Source organism: Colias philodice, chromosome 18 (assembly GCF_061535455.1).
Source record: "Colias philodice isolate Cphi_HAF_F1 chromosome 18, ilColPhil1 Martin Lab GWU primary, whole genome shotgun sequence".
Lineage (NCBI taxonomy): Eukaryota > Metazoa > Arthropoda > Insecta > Lepidoptera > Pieridae > Colias > Colias philodice.
The window spans coordinates 874292-894004 of NC_143103.1; the positions used below are offsets into that span (position 1 = coordinate 874292).

The following is a 19713-nucleotide window of genomic DNA, read 5'->3' on the forward strand; positions in this document are numbered from 1 at the left end:
TATAGTTTTCGACAGCAACATGTTTTGACAGGGAATAGTGACAACTATTCATCCACAAAAATATTAAATCAAAAGTTACGTCTAACAATATTGTAATTGATCCAAATGCTATATTAATTTTAATTGGCTTCTTCGAGAGATTGAATTGAAATGTATTGCTGTAAAGGTAAGTCTATACTATATTACAGAGATTTGATTGTTTGTGTGTCAAACATGGCAAGAATGGTGTGAAAATTAGATACGTTTGCTATTTGGAAGATCTTTTCCGAGTAACGTTTGTTGTATTCTAGAATTATAGTTTTAAAACAGAAATTATTTATCGTGGCTGAAGTAGAGAAGAGAGAGATAAATGCGTAACATAAAACTATTATTTTGAAAAAAAATGCCGAATTTTCGCATACAAATAAACAGCAATATTTGAAGAAGCAGATGGCATGAGCGTTTATAATAAGTTATACATTTAAATAATTTAAACCAATCAGAAATCGTAGATAATAATTGAAAGTTCCCGTAATCACCGTTGGCATGTTACAGCTCGTCTTAATTTTACGATCTTACTTGACCTAAATTCAGAGAACCATTTTCGATTATATCCTTCAAAAGTCTTGACATCTTTGATAATCCCTGGAGCTAGTCCATCTTCAATTATTTCAATTTTGTAAATTACTTCAAACCAGATTATAAGGTAATTATTATTACATTGAAATTTACTTAATAATGCAAACGAATCGAAGGAAAATAAACATAATTATGTTTCTTTGTGACTGTTTTCCTTATTTTTAAGGAAGCTTTTTCTGTAAGTATATAAAAAAAGGTAACGACATTTTGATTAAAAAAATGCAAATAAATTTTATTTTGCAAACAGGATACAGAAGGTCTTTTTTATAGAAAGGTTTTTATGGTAAATCAACATAATTAATACAAATTGCCATAGAAATGCATTTTTTATCCTTATTGAATGAAGCACGATTTCCAGTAACATTACCCCGGTTAAAGTAATCTATATGTATAATATATACGAGCGGTCCGCCCCGGCTTCGCCCGTGGTACCTACATGTTTAAACTATCCTATCTCTCAAGTTGGATCGAACTACTGCACATGGTGTGCGAATTTTATTATAATCGGTTAAGTGGTTTAGCGGTTGAGGACAAACATTGTGACACGAGATTTATATATATCAAGATTATAAGATATAAAAATGAAACCCGTTTCGCGTTGTCACGGCATCACGTATGAACGGGTGAACCGATTTCGATAATTCTTTTTTTTATTATATTCCTTAAAGTAAGAGGATGGTTCTTATGTAGAGAAAAAGTAAATATGTACCACGGGGACCGCTAGTGTTAAAAAAAGAAACAATCTATGATTCAATAGATCGATTAGTAGAATTATAGGAAGCTTTTACCTATATGTTACAAGAACAGATGCATATCTATGATACTAATTTTTATTTTCCAATTTTCTATTTCTACACTAATATATTTTCCAATCTTCTATTATATAGGCGATGTGTAATTGTTATTTGTTTGTCTCCTTCACGCAAAAACCGCTGAACCTATTTTCATGAAATTTATTTAATAACATAGATGGCAACTTAGATTAACAAATATGATATGTTTTATCCTGAAAATCCCACGGAAACGGGAACTATGGTTTTCCTTTGAATACGCGGGCGAAGCTGTGGATGAAAAGCTAGTTATTATCTACATATAATATTATATTGATAGTCATTACAAGCTTCTAGTCCTAGCTTTCGTCTTATTTATATTCGTTAAAAAGCCTTACCTCTAAAGTATCATACATATAATATATTAATAGTAATTCGTTGTTTCTAAATCGCCAGTAACGTAGATCCTCTTAGCCTATATCCAAAGGACGTAATGGCTCTTACCCCGCAAAGCTTTTACTGCCTAACTATTGTACCGGAAAACCCCCCCTTAGCACCATTACCTTTTAACTCCCTTTGTTTAATTAATTACGGTTCATTTGGATAGATACGATTATTTCTAATGGTGACCTGTTTCGATGTAGTGGTAAAATACACGTGTGTAATAGAAGTAGAAGAATAACTAATTATTAAATTACTAGCTGTGGCCCGCGGTTTCACCCGTATTGCTCCGCTCCTATTGGTTTTACGGTGATGATAATATATAGCCTATAACCTTCCTCGATAAATGAGCTATCTAACACCGAAAGAATTTTTCAAATCGGACCCGTAGTTCCTGAGATTAGCGCGTTCAAACAAACAAACAAACTCTTCAGCTTTATAATATTTGTATAGATTTAGATTGTCATAAAATATTTCATCTTGTTATTTTGAAGTGTTACACTTATTAATTCTTTACAGTTATAGGAATGATTAATTTGATGTTTATTTTATAATACAATACTCATTCAAAATATTAGGTAAACATCTAGGAAGAATACACTTAGTATTAAAAATTGAACGAAATTACATATACGACACAAAACATAATTATTATTATACGAACTTAACAGAACTATCAAAACTGAGCAACAAACATTAAAATACAAACTTGCACAGTTTTAAATAAACGTCATGAGTTTAAAAACGAAATTACGCGTGTTCAAATTTCATTCGGCGCGTGCTTCCACTTTTATAGTTTCCTAAATCAACATGATGCGAGAAAACATCTGTCGCGATTAAATATAAAATTATTATCAAAATACGGTCAATGCAAATACGTAGTCCAGGAACCGGTTTCGATTTCTACTAACTCATCACGTTTGCAAATGGCGTATAAATAATGATTAAACAGACATTTATGTTACGGTTCGGAATTCACTTTTGTTTGGAATACATTTTTCGTGGATTTATTGATGATGATGGCAATTGGATGTGGAGTGATATTTTCATAATAAACCAGAAATTAAAGCTCACATTAAAGTGCTTTTGATATAGTTTTCTCTATGATGAATAAAGATTTCATCTATAGAAATGATAAATACATGTGTTATACTTAAGTCTAAATGTGATTTTAATTTAATAATTAAGAAAGTTTCCTAAATCATAATACAACATGAATACATTATCAGCAATCGAATATCAACCCATAATAAATGAAGAAGAAAGAAACATGTTACATTTATGGTTCTAGAAAATACAAGGAAACGCGTTGATCGCTTTTAAGCCATACATAATTGATGATAAGCACTCGAATCTTCATCCACCATCAATGTGCCCAAGCCAAATTAATTATTCAAATGGCAGATGACCTACCTAATCTCGCACCGAGCTCCCGAACTAAAATAACTTTCTTTAGCACAAACTGTTCTAGATTTTACGTGTCCAACTTTAGTGATAAATATTGCATGTAGGCTATCGTTAACTCCATTGTGCGCTTGTCAAATTCATGTTTTGATTGTGGGTTACCTAATGTGACTCTTGACATTTGCGTCTGCGGAAATTGAAAAAGAAATATAATGAGACGGTATGCTGTTCCGTTGTTTTGTTGCCACTTCTCAAGGAGAGCCGTGTTGATGATTGTATGAATTCATGTTCGTATTTATGTAGTTGTGTTCCGAATTTTGGTATTGTAAACCAGGTATTGGAAAATTTTCGAAGTCAACTTCGACGGAATAAATTTTAGTTACCACAGTCTCTATATGTATGCATGGTTGTAGAGCATATTTTTAGGTTGACGTGTATTGTAATTATTGATCCAAATGCTATATTTAGTTTTAATTGGCCTCTTCTTAGATCTTTTTTACATGTCCCAGAATACGAATCGAACCTCTATAAGACTTTCATATTTTCACGTGCGCTCAAGTTAAACATAAAAGAATAAATTTTCTCAGAAATAAATTTGAAGAAATCATTCAAATTTTCCTTTACTCTTATTTATATGCTTCTAGGAATCAAAAAAAAAACTATTATACTCGAACTAAAATTACATTCCTTTTAAGTTCTCGACTCTCTTTAAACAACCTCCAGCTACTAATAACATATTATCCCCCTGGTGTATGTAACAATTACATAATCTCCAAAACAAGCCATCAACATCTTTACACTAAAATCACTAAATACGAGCACATTAATAAAGACCAACTAGGGCTAAACGCTCCCTTACGGATTATGCTAATTTAGTAGAAGATATTTTGTGCTCATTTCAAATAATTTCCGTCCCGGCCGAATGTATAATGAGAATTAGGGTCCGCTTAGTTTGTTTGTGTATGTGTATGCTACATGTTACATATACACACATATATACTTTGATTTACGTAATTATTTTCAAAGTAATTTGCGTTACGTTTAAAATTTTTTGCTGTCAGTTAAATTTACCATCATGAGTATGACTATTCTTTCCCAAGATTACAATAATTTACAGCTTAATTAGCGATCGAGATTTTCGAATTATTTCTTATTTTTATTTGATTGACAGTTTTTATCGTCATCATCAGTAACTATTCTCCCCCTTCAATTAACAATAAGCCTACTGATTTTGGCTTCAATTCAATAAGATATTATCTATATATGATCCCAGTAAAACCTGTAATCTAATTTTTTCTACAACACAAATTGTCCTTAATGTGAATTACCATATTATCACCATCTACAATCAATTATACATAACATAGCTTTCTATACCTAATTCAAGTATTACATACGTATGTGTCTATTGCCAACATACACACGTTTCAAATTTATAACACCCCTTTCCGTTGTCAGGTGAAAAATGTGACCAAATTACATTGTAATTCTGGGACCGTTACGGGAAAAAATAGATACATACGTTATTCCTTCCAGAGATAGTGAGCTGAATAATCTAAAATGATCGTTCGCTTTAACATGAAGTCAAGACAAAGACATCTTTGATCTGATCTTGACAGACACTTATTTGTATTGGCATCTGTTCATCCTTTGTCTTCTTTCTTTTACAATATTTACGGAATGGTGAATAAGCTTTTTTGTATCTTTTACAGAGACGCGAGTAAAATACATTGACATAGTCATAGGTACCTTTGGATTAAGGGGTGTAGTCTCAGAATTACACTATAGTATAACTAGAAGACATGTTCCAGTATAAAGTATATCGTAACTATCACAATTATATTATTCGTCCTAATAGTTACTACAAGAATAGACCTATGGAGGCTTAGATCATAATCGCCTACAACGGCTAAATACTGGTTGAGTGTAATACATAAAATACATAGTTAATAAAAAATTTAACTAGGCTCATAGTATCACCAAGTATCACGCTATTAGTCTATTACAAGGTGCCCTTTCATATTCACTGTTCTAGTCTAGGCCATGCCTAATATCAGATATAATATCATACTTTTAAGGTAAAGTAAATGTGTGATAAATTGATAAGAAAATTCATTCTTGCACGCACTCCCAATTTGTAATGTCAAACTATCGTTTTAGTTAAAACACAGGTTAAAATCTCTGTACTTAGGTCGTTATTTGTCAATTCTATTTCCAACCACAAAAAACTCCAATAAAAATGTTTCTGAAAATATTTGACACAAAAATTGCGTATATGGGCGACGCATTCGCCTTAAATAGATGTAAAGAAAACTTTTAAGGTGAAATTTTGAATCGGAGTAATTTGCCGTGTATTCCGATACAGGAATCACGCAAGCAAAAGAAAGGTAGTGGCTTAGAGCGTATACGCACTATGCGGGTAGCCGCATTGCGGGTAGCCGTCCGGCTGACCGCAAGCACAATTATGTACGTAATATTCATTTCTATGCGCACTGTGCGGTTGCGGTAGCCGCATCGCAGTGCGCATAGAAATGAATATTACGTACATAATTGTGCTTGCGGTCAGCCGGACGGCTACCCGCAATGCGGCTACCCGCATAGTGCGTTTACGCTCTTAGATGTGCGGTCATCCGTCAATATTTACATTAAGGAGGGTGATTTCTCGATTCATGTTTTCCTTTCGAGTCGAGAAGACTTTCTTGTTTGTCTTTTGTTGTGTTTTGTTTTGCCATGAAACAGGAATATGTTGTCGGATCGTGATGTGCCTATGTTAAACATTGGCTTGACTGTTCGTGAATTCAAAGTATGGGATGACTGTTTGTAGAGATTTCATGGGTGGGTTTGTTTTGTGCAGCGTATATTTTGTTTTAAAAAGTATGTTTATTTATGAAAAGAAACAAACATCTTAAACTGTTAGAGCCTTTTTTGTTTTACAATGGTATCACTGATCATCCAGCTTTTATAATATAATTTTTCATTAAGATCTAAATTATCATGTAATTTCTTTGATTTTATTCATATCAAAGTATATTAAATTATATAAAAACTTTATGAATAAAAATCAAAATTTTTCTTGTTTTAGCATAACAGCATCAATCCAATAACATAATAAAATGTTTTTATTCATTGAACATGGTACAGTGTACTCCACCCCAAACCCTGTATCCACTATTCAATGCCCCATTGCAAGTGTATCCATGCCTTTACATTTATAATGAAATTACGTCCCTCCTCTTGAAAAATATGAGTTTTTGATTACTCCATCTAACATACCGAGATTGAATATGCAAGTACTTGTTTACAGTGCTAGGGAAAGCATTAAATGAAATATTGAAGTGTTGTTTTTATAAAATACTAGCTTACCGCCCGCTTTGTCTATAACCTAATTAATTACTATACTAAAACCTTCCTCTTGAATCACTCTATCTATTAAAAAACCGCATCAAAATCCGCTGCGTAGTTTTAAATATTTAAGTAAGTATACAAAGGGACATAGAGACAGAGAAAGTGACTTTGTTTTATACTATGTAGTGATTTTTTATTATCTTACTATTGTGGATTGTATTGATGGATAAATTAGTTTTTGTTTTGCCACTTAAAATCCTGTCACGTTCGTTTTGAATAAGGAAGATTTTTATGGAAATAAAATCTGTTACAAAAAATAGTGTTAATTTGTTTGTTTGTCATAAGCTAATTTGTTATAATATTTTAACAAACTTTTCACTTTTCATGGCATATGAAGTAAAAGTATACTTTATCAAATTTTGCAGAGAATTTAATTATCAGTAGAAACCACACAGTTTATTATTTCATTAAATAAAAATAATAAACACAGACATAAATAGCATTAATTTAAAAACAATAAACGCCGCAAGGCGAGATTCTTCGTCAAGTAATTATAATAATTAATCTTTATAAAAGAAAAACTCCTTTCATTATTCCACTTCAATTATTGTATGAATAATATAAAGTTTCACAATTTTCTTTTATCTTATTATTTAAGTATTCTTTGGTTTTTGCTTGGAAATAATTTATTTTCTACCCTATATTTACCTAGGTAAATACTAGTAGATATTCTCCGACAATTTGGCTCTCTTAAGTAATAACTCCTGTAATGCCTGATCTATTGATTATAATATATTCTTCATTATTTAAATAAAACAAATTATTTATATACTATTACTAGCGGTCCGCCCCGGCTTCGCCCGTGGTACATATGAAAAATAGATGTTGGCCGATTCTCAGACTTACCCGATATGCACAGAAAATTTCATGAGAATCGGTCCACCCGTTTCGGAGGAGTATGCAGACTAACATTGTGACACGAGAATTTTATATATAAGATTATATACTATTATTATTCCATAATGTTTCTTCGTCTTTCTTACTCAGTTCTTCTGTCTAAAGCATCAAACAAGAGAATACTTCTGTAAGAACGTTTACGTTAGTTTTACAATGTGTAGGTAAACAAAAACAAAAATATATTTTTATAATTTACTTTTAAAAATAAGTTAATTTCTAGAACCTAAGTAAGTAAAAAAAATAATATTAAAAACTATCTAATCTAGTAAGATTTTCGATCAAATTACTTTCTACTACGATACTTGTACAAAACTAAGCCATTTTCTCATCAAAATTATCCCAGTGTAAAACTTCATCCCTAATTAAATATTGTAATATTAAGATTCTTGTATTCTCTGTGAGTGCTAGTTCGTAACGCTTACAAAGGATACAGTCCTTATATAATAATAACTATAGCACTAACTACAAAGGGATAAAGCAATATATAAAAGAATCTTCAAAGATAGAGAATTGTGTATAATATTTTGTGGTTTAGAAGTACCTAACGATTTTTATCAGTAAATCATAAATTGACATGCTGTTACCATATTCCTTTTAAAACCTTTTATATTTATGTCTAAAGACTATGCATACATAATTCTAGTTTGTTTTTACCTTTTATAATAAAAGGATAACATAAGAATAAAACCATTTAAATTATAAGTCTTAAAACACAAGATCTAGAGTTTTCAAATGCATCGCTGATCATATTACAATACGTTGTCATGTAATTATTCAGTCTTTAAAACAGAATACACATTCTCTATTCCTTTCATTAACAGCTTCCAGTCAAACTCACCAATTAACAATACAATATTAAAAGATCCATATCAACAAAGCTACAAGATAGCATAATTAGCCCAATTTCATTGGACGCAAATTACGCGGTAATGAGATCATAATTAAAGGTATCGCAAGGGACCTGCTAAATGACCCTACGATTACGGTAAGATTTTATGTTCACTACAGCTTACAATTTACGAGAATAAGGGCCGATTTCAAAGCTTCAGGTTATGGTATTTAATTGAGCAATGAGCATTCAAAACGCTCCTTATTTGAGAAATTTTTAAATAATGGAAAAGCCAGACGGGATTCGAACACGCGTCTTTTGCCTTCGTTAATTGCTCTGGCGGGATCACGGGTAACCGAGAGGCTAAATGTCGCTCTGGTATGGTGGAAGGTGCGGGTTCGAATCCGGCCTCGAATTATTTCTTTTTCTTTAGATTAAGTTATCTGTCAGTTAAAACTAAAAATAATATTTGAACATATACGCCACAAAGAGTCAAATGAGCCTATACACTAACCTAACACTCTTTCAAGAAGAGATGAAACAGGCCCTTAAAACATTAATAGAGAGAGATTAACCTATCTATTGTATGTTCTCATTTCTACATTCACAGATCTATTTGAATTTAATTAATTTGATGACTTTAAAAAAGGTTTGTGTAAAAAATATGATTGTTTTGTGTAAAGGGATTGTTGAAAGAGTAAATAAAAATGGTATTAAGTCAATACAAACGTACAAACATGAGATAGCAAATAAAGTATGAAATATTTCATTTAAAAATGTACAGAAAATTGTAAATTTATGAATGAAATATACTCATAAAGGAATCTCTTTATTGTTTTTAAACATTCACCTTATTTAATACAGCGCAATTAATTGTACATTGAAACATTGAAACGATAGCAATTTGTTAATGGTAGATGTTAATACATAGAAAAGTAAGACAAAATTTCCATTTAAAACGCTCACTATCAATACATCAACCCAAATTAGTATTGGCCCATCAAATACATTAACAAGCCAGACCACAGTTCCACCTGATTGGCTCACACTATATAGCCAAAACAATAACCTATAGGTATAAATAAACAAAAGCCTACTAAACGCGAAATAAATTGAAATGTAAAATAATCCGCTGATGTTAACCGGCTCGTTAATATTCATGTGTTTTACCGATACCATTATCATGATAATTATGGTAATTTAAGCATTGATTATGACATGTATAATCGTTCTAATGAAATAATTGAGGGCTGTAGTACATCAGATGGTATGGCTTATTGGTGATAAAGAACGCATAATGTTTGTTAATCCGTGGTGTTCATGGTTATGGTGCTTTTGAATCATTTATTAACATTTTTGTGCATGAACTGCATTCGTGATTACAGAACGATAGAGAGTGTAAGTACCTACCTAAGCCATAATATATATTTAGAGAAGAATAAATAGCAAATTATTATAAGTAAAAGAAGATAATATTATTATAATGGCGACATACAACTTGTTTTACATATTAATAGAGATTAACATTTCGATAATAATAAGAAACTTAAATAAGTAACTTATAACGATAACAGAAGTATACATATGCTACATATCATACAATCTTAATCTACAACTAATACAAATGAGTCCAAACTGAAATCTCGTCTGTGTATATTTTAATTATATTAATTATATGGGCTACAAAGTGAAGCCTCACATACAATATCGCAATTATAATAACAAAATAATCGTGTTAAACAAAAACAAATACCTTTTGAAGTTGAAAGGGATAAATAACCAAGGAACGTAAGCTATACATTTCACGGTCGAATCAATAAAAGCATCCAAATAACGGGATTACGAGAACAAGTCTAGTACTCTTCACTTAATCATTTTACACGAAAACAGGGAAACATGAAAATAGCCAGATTCCGGAATGTTCATTATTCAAAGGACCGCTAATTTAAGCTATTAATCTCCCAAGATTACCTTTGAAGACCCTTCTAATTACATTTTTATTATTCGAAGATTCGACAACATTAAGATCGCGACGGAATTTACCGTAATCCGGTTTTATTTCGGTAGTTTGAATATTTTCTTCGATTAGCAGCTGTTTGTGAGATTATACCCGTTTTAGTATTCTTTCTTCATTCTTTAAGTAGTAGTGAAGTCCCATGTCCCCAAGTGGGGTAAGGGGCAGATGCATTATGCATACATCTGTTTCACTGATCGATTTTCTTTAGGAACAAGTAGGTGATCAGGCTTCTGTGTCCTGCCAGACCGAGACATTTTTTTTTCTTCGTCTCCACCGGGAATCGAACCCAGGAATCCTCGGTTCTACGCTCACGCGTCAACTACCGTACCAAGCAGGCGGTATTTCTTTAAATATTGTATTGTTAAAATTGTTATAACGATGCATTTTGTTCATCATCATCATCAGCCCATATACGTTCCCACTTCTGGGACACGGACCTCCTATGAGGGAATTTGTTCAGATATTATGTTTATTTTTACTAAAATAACCATTCAAAGAATTTTCTGGTAAATACTTATTTGAAAATAACATAAGCTTCACAGGCCCAACTTTTTGAAGCTCCAATCGATATTTCCACCCACACGTTCTAAAGGCACTTATGAACAATGTTATCGGTTAAATAAATTATTAACTACCTAATAAGGTAATAAGAGTCAAGTAACCTAATCATCTTAAGAAAATATTAACCCTTAACTAGAGTCGTGGGTCCAATGGACCCAGGTTGAGTTTTTAAAGTCTCGTTTAATCCACGGCACTTACCGCAGAACCTCCCACTGCTCAAGACCTTCCTATAGTACGCCGGAGCGTATCCTGTGAGACAGACGTGTTCGGCTCGGTACTCCTTAAGGTAGGTACTGACCTTTACAGGGGTCCACTGGACCCACGACTATAGATACGTATCTTTTTTATTTTCGTTATTAAATTTATTATTGTATTTTTATTTAGTTTATCGCTATGTAGAATCCCAGAAGTATATGTGTTGATAACGAAGAGATGTTAGAACAATGGTTAAATGAAGAATTGTTAAGAAATGATGAAGACTCCGATGAAAACTCAACACCTACCCGTATTGCAGAAACTAAATCAGATAATGAGTTTTCCGATGATGATGTAGATTTTGTTGTTAGATAAAAATAAAAGGAAGCGATGTTCATTCTGTTTGCCTGGCAAAAGAGCAAAAACTGTACATTTATGCACTAAATGCAGGGAGCCTATATGCATGACTTGAGCAAATATAATTTGTAAATCTTGCACGTAATTAGGGATTGCTATTTTTTTATATATAAGAGTTTTTAGTTTGTTTTTGTTTTTTCTAGGAAGCAACATACTTTTTTTAGTTAGATAAAAAAAATTGATTTAAAAAAAATAAAAATTTCGTTGAGATTTTTAATTTTTGTAAGACGCCTTTTTGTTGTATAAGAAAACAACGACTGATTTTATAAGTGAAATTATGTTAAGTAAATAAAAGTTCTAATTGTTGATTTTTATAATATATATTCTTCATAAACTAAAATATCATATTTTATTTAAATTTACATAAATAAATGCATAAATAAGTAATTATGACCATTTAAAAATACATGGGTCTAATGGACCCACGACTATACACACGTAACAATTGTTCACGACTCTAGTTAAGGGTTAAATATCAGTAGCCTAGCTTAGCCAGAGAACGTGTTATGCATGTTTTTTTTTTTATGATACCAAATAAGATTTATAAAAAAGTAACCATAACTACTCTATTGTAACCTCGTCTATTTTCCTTTAAAGTTTCTTCAAAATTGTTCAAGCTATTTTTGAGATATACCGCCTTAGCAAAAAATATGTTATTTGGCTCTAGTTCTAACTTATACATTTAACGACGATTCACTTTATATATTACTTCAATGATAACTTCAACAGAAACTCAAAAGCCTTATCGATTCGCCTAAAAATAAATCACACTTGAGAGACGCTCACAGCCTACAATAATAAAAATCTGCAAAGTGAAAAATCTTTTTACAAAAGAACGGAATAAATCGTCAGCGAGATAAAGTAAGCAAAACTCGCATTTTTGTTTAAATACACTCGCTATTTATTAAGTTAATTCGTCAACCAAAGAGAAACATCAACTCTACAAATTTAATGATAAATTTGATGACTGACCGGTTGGCTTAGTTGGTATTGACCCTGCCTTCCAAGCCAGAGGTCCTGGGTTCGATTCCCACTCAGGTCATATATTTTTGTGATGAACATAGATGTTTTGCTCTGTGTCGATTATCCTTATAAGTATTTATTTAAAATTATATATGTTTATCCTATGATATATAAAAAAGCTAGATACGTTACCCGCTCTCTATTTTGGCAAGAAAAAACTCAGCTAAGTGCCCGAGTTTCACTTAGTCACGCACCATTCAGCGTCGTGGCTGGACGTATTTTAATCGGCAGTTGTTAATTGTTATTACGAAGTACATGAGTGAGACATGTATTATGTCTCGTGCGTGAGAGTGAAAGAGAGAACAACTGTATTGGTGATAATGCGTTAGTAAGTAGGTATGTATTAATTAAATAATTACGCTGTTTTTTAGTGCAATGATGTTGGCGTATGCCGCGTCTACTAGTATAATAGGTCATTGTGTTTATCAGCCATTTGGTGTTTCCATAACACAAACGAAAGCTTAGTATGGGATCAGATCGTGAAGTGTGTGAAGATTTCCTTAAATATTTATTTATTTAAAATTTAACACATGACGATATACGGTACAGCATGGCGGCGAAAAGCTGAAGACCGAGCTCTATGGCGTGCCTTAGGAGAGGCCTACGTCCAACAGTGGACGGAGAAAGGCTGAAGAGAGAGAGAGAACACATTAACTATTTTCAAAATGCTATGTGTACTCGAGGCCTGTCACATTTATCAATTAATAAAACGAACATGGTTGTATACTTATTTTAATGAATGCCCGGAATATCTCAGCGTATTTGCATGTAGTTCCATATGCAGTAGTGTTTGTAGTTATAAAATTGGAAAGCTTTTGTGGACGTAATGTGGAACGTTAGGAAATTTGTGTTTGATATGAAAATAGAGAAAATCACTATGATATTTTGTTGATTATTGATTTTCATCGTACCTTCATTTTTTTAGCGCTCTACATTACTAAGTTGAAAATTACTTTAAACGTATAAAATATATATTATGTTATATACTCTCTAGTTTCCTAACCATCTTTATACACAAAAAGCTCCGTTACGAAGTGAAGGAAAGCCAAACAAAGAAACACACTTTTACATTCGCAATATTAGGTAGTGATGATATTAATTATTACGCTACTGTTAAAATGATCAATAAAATACATCTTATACATATCATAAACTGTATAAAGTAGTGGAAGTATAAAAAAGGATTGATTACAAAACAGCAATAAATCAATTATTTTAAAATACGTGAGTGCTGTTAATTCACACAAGTATATTTGCCTATGTGTGCGTGCGATTAAATGATTAAAACCAAAAAGTGATTGACCAATCACGTAACAGCAGTCAAGTAAGCCCGTAATGAGATGTTTCAGTCCAAACAATTAGTGGTCCAGCCCACGTATTCGGAAATAACTACTGATTCTGTTTTATCGATTTTTTACTAGCAACTAACAGCATTGTTGACGAAGCTTTCCATACCTACTATGTGTGGAGTGTGCCGTTTTTATTTCTTGAATTATAAATGTATAAACTATGGAGTCATATTTATCTTCTTCTAGTCTGATTATGAGAAAATAGAGTTTTCGATAGAATAATAATTAAAAAAACCAACATCGAAATCATAAAGGACAAGTCTGTAATATTAGCCAAAAATATGTATACTTTAAAAAAAAGCATTAGAAAACAATTTGTATTCTCAGCCAACATCAATAAAGAGCTAAACGATAAATTTAATACATACTACCTATATGAAAAACACGGTATTAAAAAGTCTTCAAAGTCTATATTATAAAATTGCACACAATGACCGAACTTAATAAAGTCATTGAAAGAACCCTCGTAAGCAACATTTAATCTCCGATTAAGCTCCCAAACGCAAATTATAAAATATAAATGAAAAGAATGTTAATATCAGGCGAATCCTAAACCTCTTAGAAATTTTAATCTCCCCTTTCTGTTTATATATCATCCCAATTCAATCCTTCAGATTTTATTTACATTAAGATCCATTTAAATGTTTCTTACAAAAGTGTTTTAAGCTTTGTTTTTTTCTCATTTCTAACGAATTCCTTCTAGATTATTAGACTTTGCATTAACATTGTTATTTCATTTCCATTGATTTGAAAATATATTTGTCGATTTAAACCTTGCTACGGCAAAAATAGTTTTTGCATAACATTATCTCTGTATATAAGTTCATAGCTTTCTACCCGCGTTGTATTTGTACAACAACAAATTATCTACTAGAACCTTCATCTTGAACCACTCTATCTATTAAAAAATCGCATCAAAATCCGTTGCCTAGTTTTAAAGATTTAAGCAAACAGGGCCGAACGACAGCAATTTTGTAATAAACATAAAGATAATAATTTAAATTATTATATTATCTTTTGACTAAATTCGAAATAAACTTTAAATGAAATTAGATTTTACGTAAAACTTTGCTAATTTCAAATGTAAATTATAAAGAGAATAACTACCTACGAAGAGAACTTCATTATTAACCGACTTCAAAAAAAAGGAGGAGGTTATTTTAAACATAACATATTTAATGTTTAAAATAGTATTTTAGGTCGAATAGACTCATGCAAAAACCGTTGGAGCAAACGATACTTTGTGGTTAAGACCACAAAAATAGCCTCGCCATTACTCGAACAAAAAATATAATTGTATTCGAGTACAGTTGTAAACTCAGACTTATTTGAAGTGGTTTAGAGGAAAGCATTGTTTTTTTTTAACAAGGACCATTATTTTCAAAATAAACATTTTGAAAATAAAACATTATGTTTCAAATATTTTCCATGCATCTAGAATTCAACAAAATAAAGACAGAGATAAACAGATATTTAATACATTTTTTAACAAATTACCATTACAGGATATCAATATTATAATATTTTATTTATCAACGCAAAATCCTAAATCTAAACTATTATTCTACAATATCCACCCCACTATGTCAAATTATTTTAATATAAACAGTCGTAGAGCATTCTTTAGTTGTTCTTATCGCGTTCGAAAAAATTCTATGCAATGTTCTAATACTGAACACTGAATACAAATTTTCGTACACTAAAAGAATACGAAAGAATGCTCTTGCTCTAGCTCTAGCTCTATGTTCGTTTCATGTAAATGTACAGTAACAGAAACTCATAATTTATCCATGATTTTTAGTGAGTGAAACTATGAGGCACCCCTAGTATAGATTATACTAGCTTTCCACCCGCAGCTTCGCCCGCGTTTTCAAAGAAGAACCCGCATAGTTCCCGTTCCCGTGGGATTTCCGGGATAAAACCTATACTGTGTGTTAATCCAAGTTACCCTCTATATGTGTGCTAAATTTCATTGTAATCGGTTCAGTAGTATTTGCGTGAAAGAGTAACAAACACACACACATCCTCACAAACTTTCGCATTTATAATATTAGGAGGATGTATAGATTACCAAAGAGGTAAGCTATATTTATAAAATGTTATATAACTTTAAGTTAACGTGAAAGCCGTCGAGATGCGACGTGTCGGGAATCAAGCAAGAGTTTGTAAGTGCGTATAACTTTATGAGTAACTTAAACAAGCACTTAAAAGTTAATCACACTTGTATAAGATACGTCAAAATCTGTTTCTTGAGAACTCCAGGCATATTTCAGCTGGTATGATAGTTTAATCTGTTTTAAACTTAATTCAAATTCAAAATTCGCACTTTTCGTTATAATTTTCGTCAAAAATGAATTTTTTTACCTTTGTTACATGATTATCTACTACTGGAGTGACACAGTTCCATTTCTTTTGGAAATTATAAAATTACATGATATAGTTTTTTGGAAAAAATCATCTATTTTCAATACATTTTCCTAGTTTCTCAATAGTAGGTAAACTGCTGTTATTACTGCATTTACCAATCTTGGTATTTTTGCAATTTCCGACTGCTTTTTACAGATGTTTCTAATACCAGATATTTTGGATAAATAGGTAATTTAACACGTTTCACCTTGATACTTTTACATCAATTCCCTCAAGATAATTTTTGATTGAATTTCAAAAGAATGTCAAGCTTTTGTGACGGTTTGCCCTTTGTCACTATACTATGACCGAAGTGGCTTGTAAAACACTCAAACCCTGGAGGTCGAGGTTGTCTGTCAAGTGATTGTATAAAATAAACTGTCACTTTAAACGTATTGACAAGCCTCTCACCCCGGCTCTACCCGGGTTGTCGAGCGAAAAACAAACATAAAAGCCGATTTCGTCCAGGCGTAGTATAGATTTATTCGGATGCAATACATTTTGAGTCAACTATTATAGAAAAATACAGGCAAGCCAGGTGTGAGTGAAAGTTTGGTTGAAATCGATAAAGCCATTATGGTAATTATCCGGAACAAACATACATGTATAGATAAGATTATTCCGTACTTAGTAATAAATATTGTACACTAAAAATTACTGGTCGAATTTTTACAGGGATAGATGAACCTATAGAATTACATAAATATATTATTCAAATACGTAACAAGCTCTTTTATGATGCCAGTTTTAATATAATTGATAGGTATAGCTTCGCATTAGGATCTAGGACATCAACGGTTCTAGTCTAGACAATATTCAATTATTAATCTTTGTCAATTGGAACCAATCAGTTAAGGAAGTATCTTGAAGAAATCGGCATGTGACGTATCCAAAATGTTCCACAACATTAGACATCTGCCAATCTACACTTTATCAGTATGGTATCTACTCACAATATTATTATTTTTTCGTCTGTCCTTTCTTTTGATTGTACAATAAAGTGTTGTAAATAATTAAATAAAATTCTATTTCCTAGTAAAGGGACCAAAAATAGCAATAACTTATGGTAATAAATATTATTTATACCTATACGTCCTATTAATATAAGCAATTTGTCAGTTCCCTGATAGCCATTATTTTTACCAGCAATGTGATTACATTTTACCGAAAACAAATGATATTTCTGTAGCAATTTAAATCGCCCTATCATTAGAGTAGAATTAGGCTTGTACTCGTATCCACAGTTAACTATTTCACCTTGACCCACTTCTGTAATTTTGTTAAAGGATTTGTTATATATTTTTGGGGCGTGAATAATTGTTACAGTTCCGGATATAATTTTAAGTGTAATTACTGCTCTTTGACCGAATCTTTGGTATGGTAAAAAGAGGGGGGGCTAGGTTCGTTGCCTGGTGGATAATAAAAAAAATATCTATCTATATAGTTTATACCGCACCAATTTGTACCGTAAAGAAAATCTATCAATTAAACTGATGGAAAATGTATATATCTTAATATCTATATATAAAACTCAAAGGTGACTGATATAGTGATCTATCAACGCAGAGCCCAAACCACTGGACGTATCGAGCTGAAATTTGCCATGCAGGTAGATGTTAGGACGTAGGCATCCGCTAAGAAAGGATTCCCGAAATTCTTGCGGGAACGGGGAAAAACGGGGATGCACGTACAAAGTCGTGGGCGGAAGCTAGTTATATATATAAATCTCGTGTCACAATGTTTGTCCTCAATGGACTCCTAAACCACTTAACCGATTATAATAAAATTCACACACCATGTGCAGTTCGATCCAACTTGAGAGATAGGATAGTTTAAACATGTAGGTACCACGGGCGAAGCCGGGGCGGACCGCTAGTAAATGTATAAATATTTATCAAACCCTGTAGAAATATCTCAGTATAAGCTACTAGGATTGAAATAAAAGATTCCTTGTAATATTTTCTGAAGACGTCAAACAAAGATTTTGCTGAAGAAAATAAAAAAGGCAATTGTGGAGTAAAAAAGCACTTGTAACCCGAATACGCAGAAGTATGTTAAATTTAGTGGCAAAAGGCACAAGGGAATAGATATTAAATGTTATAACAGATTCTTTACGTTGTATTTATAATGTCGAAGTCGAGTGTATATTTAGAAATGTCATTATTTCGAGTTTCTTTCTATTGGAAAGTTAAGCTTCCAGTTTATTAAAATTATTTTCTGTTCTTCATGAAACCTTATTTTCGTATACTTTTTTATTTTGCTTCGTCTATCTTTAGGTAAGACTACTAAATGATATTTCTGTGTTAATTAAATTGAAATGTTCATTTACCTACGTCTTCTACCTTTTATTCATTAATTATTATTTATTACTTATTTTTTTGATAGTAGAAGTTGTTTTCAATACTGGTTAAAGTTACTTAAAATAGTAAAAGGTTGCTCATGAGTCATGACCCAATTAATTATTTACAAATTGATTACAATTTCAAAATTTAATTGAATAAAATTAAATATAAATGAGGCGGACATTTCAAGCAACGCCATCTCGTGACAAAGTTAGCAATTGTTATTGGTACTATGCATAGTAGAGCAGTAATCAAGGTACTAAAAATATTTTCCATAATATAACAGATATAATTAAAAATACAGATTCATGGGAATCGAACCTTTGGTGATTCCTTGGTCATTGTCACTTACCACTGAGCTAACTAAGGTGACCTTCATGTTGTTCATCTAAACTTTTAGGAAAGATTTGGTAAGAAACGATTTTTCTGTTTGTATCAATCGATAGAAAACCTTTTTGTATAAATACTAGCTTTCCGCCCGCGGCTTCGCCCGCGTTTTCAGAGAAAACCCCGCATAGTTCCCTTTCCCGTGGGATTTCCGGGATAAAACCTATCCTATCTCTCAAGTTGGATCGAACTGCACATGGTGTGCGAATTTTATTATAATCGGTTAAGTGGTTTAGGAGTCCATTGAGGACAAACATTGTGACACGAGATTTATATAATATACTAGCGGTCCGCCCCGGCTTCGCCCGTGGTACATAATATTTACGTTTTCTCTACATAAAAACCATCCTCGTACTTCAAGGAATATAATAAAAAAAGAATGATCGAAATCGGTTCAGCCGTTCTCGAGTTATGCGCTTACCAACACATTTTGCGATTCATTTTTATATATAAGAAGATTAAGATAAGATTATAACCACAATTATAACGTTACAATAGTAGTTTAACATAATACTTATTTGTAGAGAACTATTCAATATTTCTTGCTCACACTAAATCCTGTTACTTAACCAATAATTTATTTCTTTTTTAAAAGGTCTGAAAATTAAAAAAAAAGTTTTCATACAAGATACTTCGTGCCTTTGTTTCGTCT

General features: G+C 31.9%; 1 long non-coding RNA gene across 1 annotated transcript in view; it reads right to left on the reverse strand.

Moving 5' to 3' along the window:
* The window catches only part of LOC149480216 (uncharacterized), a 117655-nt gene that overhangs the window by 94767 nt on the left and 3175 nt on the right, over nucleotides 1–19713 (reverse strand). The window lies entirely within an intron of this gene.